This window comes from Hemitrygon akajei, unplaced genomic scaffold, assembly GCF_048418815.1.
Source record: "Hemitrygon akajei unplaced genomic scaffold, sHemAka1.3 Scf000127, whole genome shotgun sequence".
Classification (NCBI taxonomy): Eukaryota; Metazoa; Chordata; class Chondrichthyes; order Myliobatiformes; family Dasyatidae; genus Hemitrygon; species Hemitrygon akajei.
This window is the reverse complement of record NW_027332013.1, coordinates 1,511,956-1,524,761: the sequence shown is the minus strand read 5'-3', so window position 1 is coordinate 1,524,761 and position 12,806 is coordinate 1,511,956.

Below are 12,806 nucleotides of genomic sequence, written 5' to 3'. Positions count from 1 at the left end.
ACCCTGACACCAAACTATGGCCCGTTCGACTATTACTCACAGTAGGCAAATAAAGTCACACGAATCATTCTGCGGTTACCGATGGTATGTTTTAATAATTTATTTCAGTTAATTTAACGGCGATTGTGATTCTGTCCCGCGGGAAGTGCGGTCTGTCCAAATGCATCACTCTCTACCTTGTGGCCATGGCGGTGGCCGATCTGATGGTGGTTATCATTGTTATTATACTACAGAGGATAAATTATATCTATTTATTTGCTAATTTCTTGTTCGTAACTCCGACGTGTTCTCTGCTACTGATCCTGAGTCTCGCAAGCTTGGACTGTTCTGTTTGGTTGACGGTGGCTTTCACTTTTGATCGGTGCGTCGCCATTTGCTGTGAGAAGCTGCGGAACCGATATTGCACCGAGAGAACAGCGGCTGTGGTGGTAGCAACAGTGAGTGCGGCGTGTTGTGCCCCAGCCATTCCATATTACTTTGCAATGGATCGATGGCGTTGTGTTGCTACAGCTGATTACTCCACATCAGCCTTCTGGAGAGCCTACGAGGTATTTGACATCATCTTATCACCGTTACTACCAATATGTTTAATCGTGCTCTTTAATGTTTCAACCGTCAAACGTATCATAGCGACAAACAGAGTTCGCCAGGTACTTCGAAAAAGCAGTGAGAATTGTAATGATCCGGAGATAGCAAACCGGAGAAAGTCAATGATACTGTTGTTCGCACTTTCAGCCAATTTCATATTATTTTGGATGCCCTATGCTGTGCATTCTGTGAACTGGCAATCCGAAAACTATGTCTTCACCGACAGATATTTCAGCTCTCCGACATACATCCTGCAGGTATGTGGGTCGATGTTGTCTTCTCTCAGTTGCTGCACCAACACGTGTATCTATGGCCTGACACAGAGAAAATTCAGGGAGGAGCTGAAGAATAGCGTAAAGTATCTGCTTGTAGCAACGGGAAAGATTTGCAAATAAAATGCAAACACGATTATTCCTTCTTGCAACTTCAAAATGATTAATTAGAATAGTATTTCATTTCAGATTCAGGCGAACGTGTTTTGGTATCTCACTGTTCAAAAGATTTGCGGAAATTAGGCAACAGGGTTTAAATTATTATTATCATCAAGGAAGTTAATTCACTCGGATATCATGAAATTTCAGTCCATTATATTTTATTGCACCGTATTTAAGCATACGAACGGGAATTAATCTCACCCATTTGGAAGAGTATTTAATTTGAGCGCTTCTAAAGTCACAGCACTACATCCTTTCTTTTATATTCTAGTGCTCCTGAAATGAAGGTTAACATCCCGTTTGCCTACTTCATCACAGGCATATTAACCCTTAAAAAAGTGACGGAGGATGCTGCCTTGCCTCCCAGGTTCAAGGGTCTAGATGTACTCGAGCGGCTGCAAGGTGTTCCGAAGGGGAAGAGTGAACAGCCAGAGGTCGTGGTGCATATTGGCACCAATGTCGTCGTAATAAATGGGGAAGGGGTTCTACAGACTGAGTATATAGAGTTTGGAAACAGGGTGAAGAGAAGGACATACAAGGTCATAATTTGTGGATTACTCCCAGTGCCGTGGGCTAGTGTAGCTAGGAATGGGATGACAGTACAACTGAATGAGAAACAGAGGAGATGGTAAAGGGGGCGGTGGTTTAAGCTTCGATCAATGGAACATATTTCTGGGCAAGTTGTGACCTGTAGAAGAGGGTCGGTTTGCAGTTGATCTGGAAGGGAACTAATATGCTGGCTAATGCTACTCGGGAGGATTAAACTGGTACTGCAGGGGGCCGGGAATCGGAACACCAGGTCACTTAGCGAAGGACTGGACACAAAGGTAGTTATCGGTGAATGTACGGTCAGGCAAAATCAAATAAATAGGTATGATGAGATATATAGTTTGTGTAATACACTCCTGGGCAAGGTGTGTATTTGAATGCAGGGAATATTATGGGTAAAGTTGATGAACATAGAACATGGAGCTACAATGCTGTGGCCATTACAGAGATTTGGTTGATAGATGGGCAGGGATGCGTGATTAATCTACCAGGCTTTTGAAGTTTTTCAAAAGGAAGAAGTAAAACAGATGTGAGTTGCACTACGAATCAGAGAGAATATCACAGCCGCACTCAGGGAAGTCATAGTGGAAGGTTCAAACTCTGAGTCCATTAGAGTAGAACTCAGGAACGGAAAGGGTGCAATCAAGCTAATGGGGTTGTAGCACTACCTGCTGTTGGATAATGAGTCTATTCAGATGCCGTCTCAGTGGGTGAGCAGTACGGTGACAGAGACCACAACTCCCTCACTTCCAAGATAGCGACAGATAAAGATCAGATATTTGTAAACTGAGAAACGGCAAATTACGAGGGTATTAGGCAGGAACTAAGAAGATTTAATTGGAAATAGCTTTTCTTCTGGCAAATCCACATCGGACATGTGGAGAGTGTTTAAAGATTAATTGCACACAGTACAGGAAAGGTATGTTCCTGTTAGAGGGATGGACAGCGATGGAAATAGAACAGAATCTTGGATGGCCACAGAAGTGAAGAATTTAGTCAAGAAGAAAAAGGAAAATATGTCAAGTTTTGGAAGTTAGGATCAAATGGAGTAGCTGAACATAGAACATAGAACATAGAACAATACAGCACAGTACAGGCCCGTCGGCCCACAATGTTGTGCCGACCCTTAAACTCTGCCTCCCTAAGCTTAAATTCCTCCATATACCTGTCTAGTAGTCTCTTAAAATTCACTAGTGTATCTGCCTCCACCACTGACTCGGGCAGTGCATTCCACGCACAAACCACCTTCCCTGGAACAAGGCCCAATTGTCCAGAAACATGAAACCCTCCCTCCTGCACCAACTCCTTAGCCACGTATTTAGCTGCATTATCTTCCTAATTCTAGCCGGGGAAGTACCTCTCTTCGGCCATCTGCGGGGTTACTTCGTCCTGTAGCTGTCCCTGGTCGCACATCGCCCTGGACTTCGTCACCGGTCTACCCTTTTCACATTGGAACACCACTGTACTCACCGTGGTAGACCGGTTCTCCAAGGTGGTGAACTTCGTTGTCTTCCCTAAACTCCGTTCCTCTCAAGAAACCGCAGATCTTCTTGTCCGCCACGTCTTCCGCCTCCACGGAATCCCCGCAGACGTCGTCTCCGATCGTGGTCCCCTGTTCGTCTCACGGGTATCGAAGGCCTTCTGTCAAGTCATAGGTGCATCGGTCAGCCTGTCATCCGGCTTCCTCCCCTAGACGGAACGGGCCAAGCAAGACCTGGAGGCGACGCTACGTTGTATAACGGCAAACAACCCGTCGACCTCGACCGACCACCACAACTCTCTGGTGAGCTCTGCCATTGGAACGTCTCAATTCGAGTGTTCCCTGGGCTACCAACCCCCGCTGTTCCCCGCACAAGAAGAGAAGATTGCGGTGCCGTCTGTTCAGGACCATATTGATCGGTGGTTTAAGGTGTTGGAGGAGACACGCACGACCCTGCTCAGATCAGCAAAACGCAATAGGAAGACGGCCGACCGACACCGGACTCCGGCGCCCGAGTACCCACCTGGGCCGATGTTGTGACTTTCATCCAAGGACATCCCTCTCAAGAACGAGCATAGGAAACTCGCCCCTTGCTCCCTGGGACCATTCAAGGTCAAAAGTGTTATCAATCCCGCAGCGGTCCGCCTAAAACTGCCAAGATCTATGCGCATCCATCCGACTTCCCATGTTTCCCAGTTAAAGCCAGTTTCCATCAGCCCCTTGTGTCCCCCAGCTGAGATTCCCCCACCTGCCGGTATCATCGACAACCATCCGGCATACACCGTCCGAAGACTACTGGATGTGTGCTGTAGGGGCAGGGGTCTCCAGGGCAGTCTGGTATACTGGAAAGGGTACGGTCCAGAAGAGCATTCCTGGGTCCCTGCTCCTTCATCCTAGACCCAAAATCCAAGATTTTTATCAGGACCATCCACACAGGCCTGGAGGATCGCCGGGAGGCTCCCATTGAGGGAGGGATAGGGTCATGGTCCCTCCTGGCAATCCCCCACCTGGCTATTCACCTCAGGAATTGGGCCTCAATTACCTCGTTCAGTTCCAATCATTCCCAGGTTCCACTAACTACACAAACCTGCTTTCCATCCGCAAATGCAGTGTAAAATCCCTGTGATCACAACATGGAGCTGCCAGTTCTTTGGTCGACTCCGGTGAGAGTAACTTCGCTTCATGTTTCATAGGGCTGCCAGTTCTAAGTCCAGCATCGCTCCTGGATACCGTCTCTACGCTCGATAAGTCAATAACGCCTCCTGACTCTGTCTCCACACCGTGTTCTGCACTTGATTCGTCCACCGCCATGTTCGTGTAACACATACAAGACATCCAGAAGGTGATTTTATTAGCTGAGTCTGTGGTAAAGAAGGTAAATGCAATGTTGGCATTTATCTCGAGGGGAATAGTGTCAGGGGTAGGTTTTTCACACTCAGAGTGCTGGCTGCGTGAAATGCACTGCTGGCGGTGATGGTGCAACCGGATACAATAGGGTCTTTTAGGGAAATTCTCGGCAGTCTCTAGAGCAGGCTACAGCATTGTGATGGCATAACATTGTGGGCCGAAGGGCTGTAAATTTCTATGTTCTCTGTTCGATGAGACTGCTCCGCCATTCCTGGCCTTCTTGCATCTGGCAAGTCCAGCTGCTGTTGAGACAGTGTCCTGGCAAAAGCTACATCATGAAGACAAAGGAACACTCCAAGCAACTCAGTGAAAAAGGTTATTGAAAAGTAAGTAAATTGGCGCAGCACCAGGACAACAGCTGTTCTCTGTGCAGTTTTGGCTCATCTCAGCCACTGAGGCATTTAACTCTCCCCGAGGTCTCATATATCTCTTGGTGGCCTCCATCACATGTACCTTTCCGGCACGATCTCTCACTTATTGAGGACAGCCTGCTCTTGGCAGATTTACAGCTGTGTCATATTCTTTCCAACAACTTATATCCCTGAACTGAACCCTGTGACGCATCACAAAACATAACCGTCCAGTCTGAGAAACAAATTATCCGGTTATTTCTCCTGGTGTTCATTTCATATAATTTGCAATCAGGTGTGCGGTGGCTTATCTACATAGAATCCAGACCAGATGCACGTTAACAATTTGCAGTCTATTGGCATCGTTTGCACATTTAAGATAAAGGCCGATGTACGAGTTTTAGGCGGTGGTCCTGCACTTGAGGTTAGCGATGAAGCGGCAGGACAGCAGCATCTGGACTAATTCTCCGCCTGAGTTGTTAGTTACGGGATCAAATGGAGCAGAAAGGTGCACCATTTATAGGTGCCTTTGAGCTCGATAATCGCGATCAGCTGACTGCAGGGAACTCTCATTTGATAATCCTCACATTGAATTCCACACAGAGAGGAGCAATTTAAAATATGGATGTCTTGGGAATGACTGTAGACCGGTGATCCTCAACCGTATTTTGGTCACGGCCCCCTCAGGAGCTCTTCTCAGGTTCCAGGGCCCCCCTTTCAAACGGGGATACAACACGAACAGATAGACTGAAAATCATTTACTATTGAACACCAATAAAACTTGAACATTCTGACATTCTGGACAAGATTTCAAAAAGACTGTATGAAATTAAACATCTATCAGGCCTAATGCGATTGTTGAGTGTGGTGCCTTTCTGCAAGTTTCATGGTATCGGGCTCCCAATCAGACGATGACCGTCGGAGGTCTCCTCTGGATTGTGTTCCTGAACTTTGTGGCTGGATTTTGTGAAGGAAACTACCTGGCAGAATCCGCTCTCAACCAAATATGCTGAGGGAAAGGCAATAAAAAAAAAATTTCGGCTTCTTCCCACAGTGTTGTAAATTTATTCGACAGATCATTCTTGATTCAAAAATCTTCTTGAAAGTGACTGATTAAATTGTGCAGCCGAATAAATGCATAGTAATACATATTTCAAATTTCCTTGTCAGATGCATTCGCTAAAATCTACCAAAAATGAAACAAAATTTATTTTGCGTTTTTTTTTCTAGCTAAATTGACAACATTGGCTGGGAAATGGTTTAGGAAGGCTGCCTAAAAGTTTTTGACTTCGGAATGAGAGCACGAAATACAGATATATTACTGACAAAAAATACTGTCACCCGGAGCCAGGAATTTTCTTTTTCGGTGACGTTATATGCAGTATTAAACAAATTTCACAAGCTACATTAACGCATGATATATCCAAACACATATACTTTAAAGTTACTAGGCACAAAAATAGGCCTAGCAAGATACGCTGATCTTCGGAGAATGAATTATGGGATAATGAATGCGAGAACCCTTGATTGAATACATTGACCCGGTGCAGTCTGATTCGTGACTGACTCTGAAGTGAGGCTGTGTGGGAGAAGCTTAAACAATGAATGTACCAGTTGTGCCGAATTCAAACGGTGTGTTGGAAAGATATTATAAATATTGACTCCAGTGAAGTTTGCTGCTTCGGTATTTCATCAGTTCAGTTACCAGGGCCCCCATAAACCCTCGGGGCTCCCCTTCTCACAGTTTTCAGTCGGTGGCCCCCTTCAAATGTGCCAGGGCCCCAAAGGGAGCCATATGGCCCTCATTGAGAATAGATGATGTACACCATTTATAGGTGCCTTTGAGCTAGATAATTGCGATCAGCTGACTGCAGGGAACTCTCATTGGATAATTCTCACATTGAATTCTATGCAGAGGGGAGGAATTTCAAATATTGGTGTCTTGGGAATGATCAAGACACACTAACGTTACTACTGTGGTCAGGGTTAAGGCTCCAGAGGCAACATTATCATCATGGTCAACGGTGCGCGTGGAATAGTAATGACTTCGGCAGCTTGGCCTGCAGTGATATCATCATCTCAGTTCAGTGAGCTGAGATCCAGAGAAGCAATGACGACATCAGAGTGGTCAGTCACGTGCTTTGAAAGTACAGACCATTTTGCATATTGAATGCAAGAGCCCGTAACCGTTCTGCCGTTCCCGCTTCACACTCAATGTGTCTGTTCGTGTCCGCTATCTTGCAGCTCCAATCCAGGAAGTGATTCTCCAGGAGGTCAGAGAGAAGAATCTGAGTGTGACTAGTGGAGATTTTGGGCAGATTCATCAAGTCTGTGTTTCACATCCTTCCCCTTCTGCAGAGAAATCATCGAAGGATGTTTACGCCTATCAGAGCAACAAATAAAATTATTACAAAACCTTTAATAATAATGTGTCCTATTTTCATTTTATACCAACATGTGGTGTATCCCGTATTTCTGCATGCGCTGAACTACAAGGGGTTAACAACATCTATTTCTGACTGATATTCATCTGATTTGTGATGCGCAATAATTCTCTTTGTTGTGCACAGCCTGCTTGGAACAACATAAACCTGAACGTTTGTTTGCAGCATTATTCACAATATTTTTGAGTGTTTAACTACGTTATAAGTATGTTTGCCTCAATGCGCGATGTTTTAACAATTATATTTATTTATTCTGTTCTTGGCAGTCTGCGAGATCAGAAAAAGAAGCAGATGCGTAAAGCTGTAAGTGATGGAGACTCGATATTTTTATGTTCCCCAGTGTGTTTCATTATCCGCATCATTGAACACAAGCTGCACCTCTTTTCATATTGTAGGTTCCTTTTCCACTCCTCCACGGACAATGTCCGGAATTATTTCTGTGTAGGTAGACCTAATAAAATAGACGTAAGGCTCCCCCTCCCACCACTAGCCTGCAGGTTACACCTGAGCATGCTGTAGCCCCTGCTTACTGATGTACACTGGATATGGTGGAAGATCTTTTAGCAGAGTCACAGACTGACTGTGTTGCCTGTCTATGCCCGGGTTCGGGTCGCCTTATCTGCCCTGCAGAGGAACTTGCAGTGAGAGGTGCATGTGGCCACCGGCAACATAGGTCGAACGAGGAAAGAGGATCTTTGCATTACCACCTGAGCGACATGCAAATTGGCATAGGGTCCGGTAGATTAGAGAGTTAAATACCAGTTCATGAAGGCGATTATAGATTACAGGGATACCCTGACCATTTGGGGAAGAGGGACACAGAGTGGCAAATGGATTACAATACAGATATGCACTTTCTGATGAGGCTGATGAGAGCTGGACTGTGCACATCTCTACTCACATCATTCTACAGGGACACAGTCGGCTACACCGAGCCTCAGTGTGTCCCTCAGCATGTACTGCCGCAGCCTGAAATGTGGTAGTAGGAGACAGGGGGGAAATGGCTGGTTTGATGTTTCACGGGATATTAACACAGAACAGTTAAAGGTGCCTGCTCCACCTTTTCCCAGTCCTTTGCCTTCTTTCCCTCCACCGGACATGACGCTGCTTCACTCAGATGGCTGCTCAGTGACAAACTGACTGCTGCTGTCTCCTGTTATACCCAGAGCCTCGACCTGCCCGAGGAAGGTACGGAGAGACAGACTTGGGAGGAGGATGAGACAGAGTCAGAGTGACGGACTGCATAGAGCTGCCCCTCATCTTCCAGCTCCACCTGATCTTTAACCCATCCCCCAGTTTCCAACGGTACATGCACAACAGAACTGAAAGACAGCGCTCTCGTCAAACTCTCTCACACTCCGGGTCCACACTGAAGGATTCCCTGGTTTTACTGATCCCGGCTCCGATCCAGAATTTTAAGAAATAATTTCCCACTCTGCAAAGAAACACTTGAGGGGTCGGTAAAAGTGATGGCAATCCTTCCCTGGGACCGAGAACAGTGCAGCGCGTCCTCCTCAGACACAGCAGCCGGAGGGCGAGGGTACAGCTGGTCTCAGTGTAAAACCAGATTGCGAGGAGAAAATGAAATATGGTCGCAGGAAGGAGCTGCATATACAAGCAGATCTGTGATATTAGAGCCTTATACAGCACAATTGAAGGGATTCAGGAAGCTAAATCGGACTGGAGCCTAATCGAATATAAAGAGAGCAGAAAGACTGGCACAGCACAGAGAACTCGGGGCAGTGGTCTGTGCCCCAGTGGGCATGATGTGCGAAACTGACCACCGTCTGACTGAGAAACATAGAGCAACAGATTCCTGTTTAATCTCTGCCCTCTCGCAATCTCGTGCCCTGTAGTTGCGGATTCCACATCCCTGTTACAAAAGTCTCTATTCATCCACACTATCTGCGAACTTCCTTGTTTCTTACACCACTATAATATTGACCCCATTCTCCCATATTCCAAGGAAAACAATCCTAAACCGCTCATAACTCAGTCATTTGTGACACAACAATGACCTTGTAAACTTCCCCTGATTATTTCCAACTTAATGACATCTTTCCTGTACCTAAACACGATATTTAGTGTTTAATATGTGTTTAAGATGTGATGTAAACTCACATCTTATACAACTGCAACATAACACCCCGACCTCTGTCCTCTGTGCATTGACTGATGAAGGCCAGTGTCCAAACGTTTCATCATCAACTTCCGAGTCTTTGACTCAATTTGAGACCCTGTCAGCTCATTGAGTGAAAGGCCACTCATGTTTGATTAACATGAAAAAGGTTTGTCTAGCTGCTAGAAAAGAACCTATAGATGTGGTTGGATTTTCAGAATGCATCTAACAAGGTGCCACATGAAAGGCTTTTGCGCAACACCAGAAATCACAAGACCAGTTCACAAGAATAGAAGACTGGTTTTTACATAGAAGACAGAGACTCGGTTAACAGGTTTGTTTCAGGATTGGAGGATGTAACCACTGGAATATCCACGGATCAAATCCACCCTCAATTACATACAATCAATATTAAAATTTTGTTGTAGTGGGTGGAGATTTGGTTGGTAAAGGGGTTTCTAAGGGAGTGGGGTAAGTTCAGGGCCGGCAATTATTTACAATCGATATCAATCACCGGACGAGGGGGCAGAGTGTGAGGTGTCCAAGGCTGTCTGTCAATGACATAGGATGTGGTGGGGGTAATGTTGTCATTGGACATTTGGTCTCTGCCACAGGATATAGAGACGCTGGGTAAAAGACAGAATAGTTGGAAAATGGAGTTTAATGTGGTAAACAGCGATGGCGTGTTCAGTGATGGAAAGAATCAAAACGCGGACTATTATTTATATGGATAGAAACAGCACATAATTCAAGTACAGAGGGGTCCAGGTGTTCTCTTGTACAAGTTACACACAAACAGCAGACAGGTGCATAGAACTGTTGATGGACATTTATCTCTGTGTGATTGGTGCAGAGAGACGGAGAAGTGTTGTTACAGTGTCAGACAAATACACAGCGATGGAGTTTGGGAAGGTAAAGCAGGCCAGGACATACACAATGTCATGTGAATTGTTAGTGAACAGAGATCTTGGGATACAGGCACATAGTTCCGGAAAAGTCACAACACAGATTGTCATGGTTGTGAAGTAGGTAAACAGCATGCCTCCCTTTGGCAGCAGAGGAGTTGCATTACAGTTGCACAAAATATTAATTAAATCACAGCTGCAGTAACCTGTGCAATTCTGGTCATCAACATAAGGAAGAAGTGATTAAGCTGGAAAGGTGAAGAAAAGATTCACGGAAATGTTGCCTGGACTGGGGTCTTGTGTTACAGGTAAAGATCAGACACTCTGGGGCTGCTTTCGCTGGAGTGAAGGAGGCTGAGGGGGGACGTGACCGAAGTTTATAAAACTATGCTGTTGTAGATAAGGGAAACAGTCAGAGTCACTTTCCCAGGGTGGAAATGTCAAATTCAAGAAGGCTGCCTTTACAGTGACAGGGTGATCATTTAAAGATGGAGAACATGGCAAGTGGTAGATCGGTTTTATTTACAGAGTGGTGGGGCCCGGTATGGGCTGCCATGGGAAATGATGGAAGCAGAGATGATAGTGACATTGAAGGGAGAGAAGTGATTCCGTTTAATGTGGCATTGTGTTCAGCACAGACATGGTGGGAAGAAGGATCTGTTCCTATACCGCACTGTTCAGTGTTCTGAGTGAGCCTCAGTGATAGAAAACTATTTAACAGGAAGCACCGACAGGGGTATCTGTGGCATCTAGTCGGATCATCAAGAGTGCTAGAGAACAGACAGACCAAGGATTACAAGTACATAGTGCTCTGGAAGTGTAGGTAGGGTGGTGAAGAAGACATTCATCAGTTAGAGTTTGGAGTACAGGACATGGGACTTCATGTTGTGACAGTACAGGTCATTGATGAGACCACAATGTATTGTGGGCAGTTCTGGTGATGCATTTATGGGATGAAAGTCACTAAGCTGGGAAAGGGCAGAATGTTTTGAAAGGGGAAAGATCAAAAGGCAACCTCTTCTACTTAGTTGTGGGTATATAGTACGAGCTGCAAGAAAACGTTGCAGAGAAGACACAGTCACAACATTCGGGCAGGTGAATGGTTAAATGGAATTCTAGGATACACACCGTGGTCAATATGGCCGCGTTTTTGCCCTGTACATTTCTGTAACTGAGGGCAAGATGGACAGCACTAGAGATTCCTCACTCTAGGAGTAGATGGTTCACATGTGACTAAGGGGGAATGTAAAAGATGAGAAGAGGAATGTGCAAAAAACGTTTCTCCCCACGTCCTTTAAATCATTCTCGCCTCACCACGAATCTACTCTATCTAGTATTAGATGATCTTTGTTGTGAAAAAGTCTGCAGCCATTCACTTTATCAGCCATGTCCCTCAGAGTTTATCCACTTCTATACGCTCAACACTCAGCTTTCTACATTCCGGGAGCACAGACCGAGGCTTTCCAGTCTCTCCTTGTAATCAGTCCCAGTCGCTCCTTCTGAATCTTTACTGCACCCTCTCGAACTGAATCACATTCTTTCTGTTGCAGAGCAACAATCCAACTACAGTCTCAACAAAATATTGTATAGTTGTGAGGATACATCCGAACTCTTGTATTCAATGCCCTGACTGATGAAGGATTCTTGCCAGAGGATTTCTTCACCACCCTGTTTACACTGTCACCAGTTTCAAAGACCCACAGACACTGAAACAATAAATGAACAAGTATAATGTTTTGGGTGTTATTGATTTAATTGGATACTCTTTATCTAGATTTAGGATATTGGTGAAGATCTGATCACATTTCGAACATATTCATGCAGAAATAGAGAAGATCCTGCAGAATTCACAAATTTCTCTCACATCTGTATCTGTGTTGTGAGGCATTTGCCACTCTCGCCCTCTTCCCTAACTGATCAGGATCTCTATGCGAATATTATTCACTATCAACAACATGTCCGAACTTACTGATGAAGTCTTTTGCATTTGCATGCAAATACATTGTTAAAATAATGAACAACAAGACTCACAGCTCTGCCCTCTGGAGCAGATCACTAATCCCCAGCCTGCATTCTCAGAAACAGCTTTATTCACCTCTGTTAATAAGATTTTGTTAATCTACAAAAACCTCTGTAGATCCATCAACCACAACCTCCCGCAAACAAAGCCACGCTGACACCTGCTAATCAGACACTGTCCATCCAAATACAGGTGATTCCTGTCCCCCAGAATCCCCTCCAGTAGTGTCCGAACTACTGAAGTCAGGCTGACTGACCTGCAGTTCCCAGGCTTGTCCTTGACAGCTCTTTAAACAGTAAAACAACATTAGCCACTCTTCAGTCATTGAAGCAACCTTCAGTGGACCTCAACAATTTTCTCTCTCCTTCCACTAAGCACTGCGTCAGGCCCTGAGGATTCCTCCACGTTAATGCAGTGTAGGCTGCTCATAACTACTCACTGGTAATATGAATGTCCTCCAAATCAAGTCCACGGGTTTGCATTATCCATTGAGCAACCATGATATTGTAC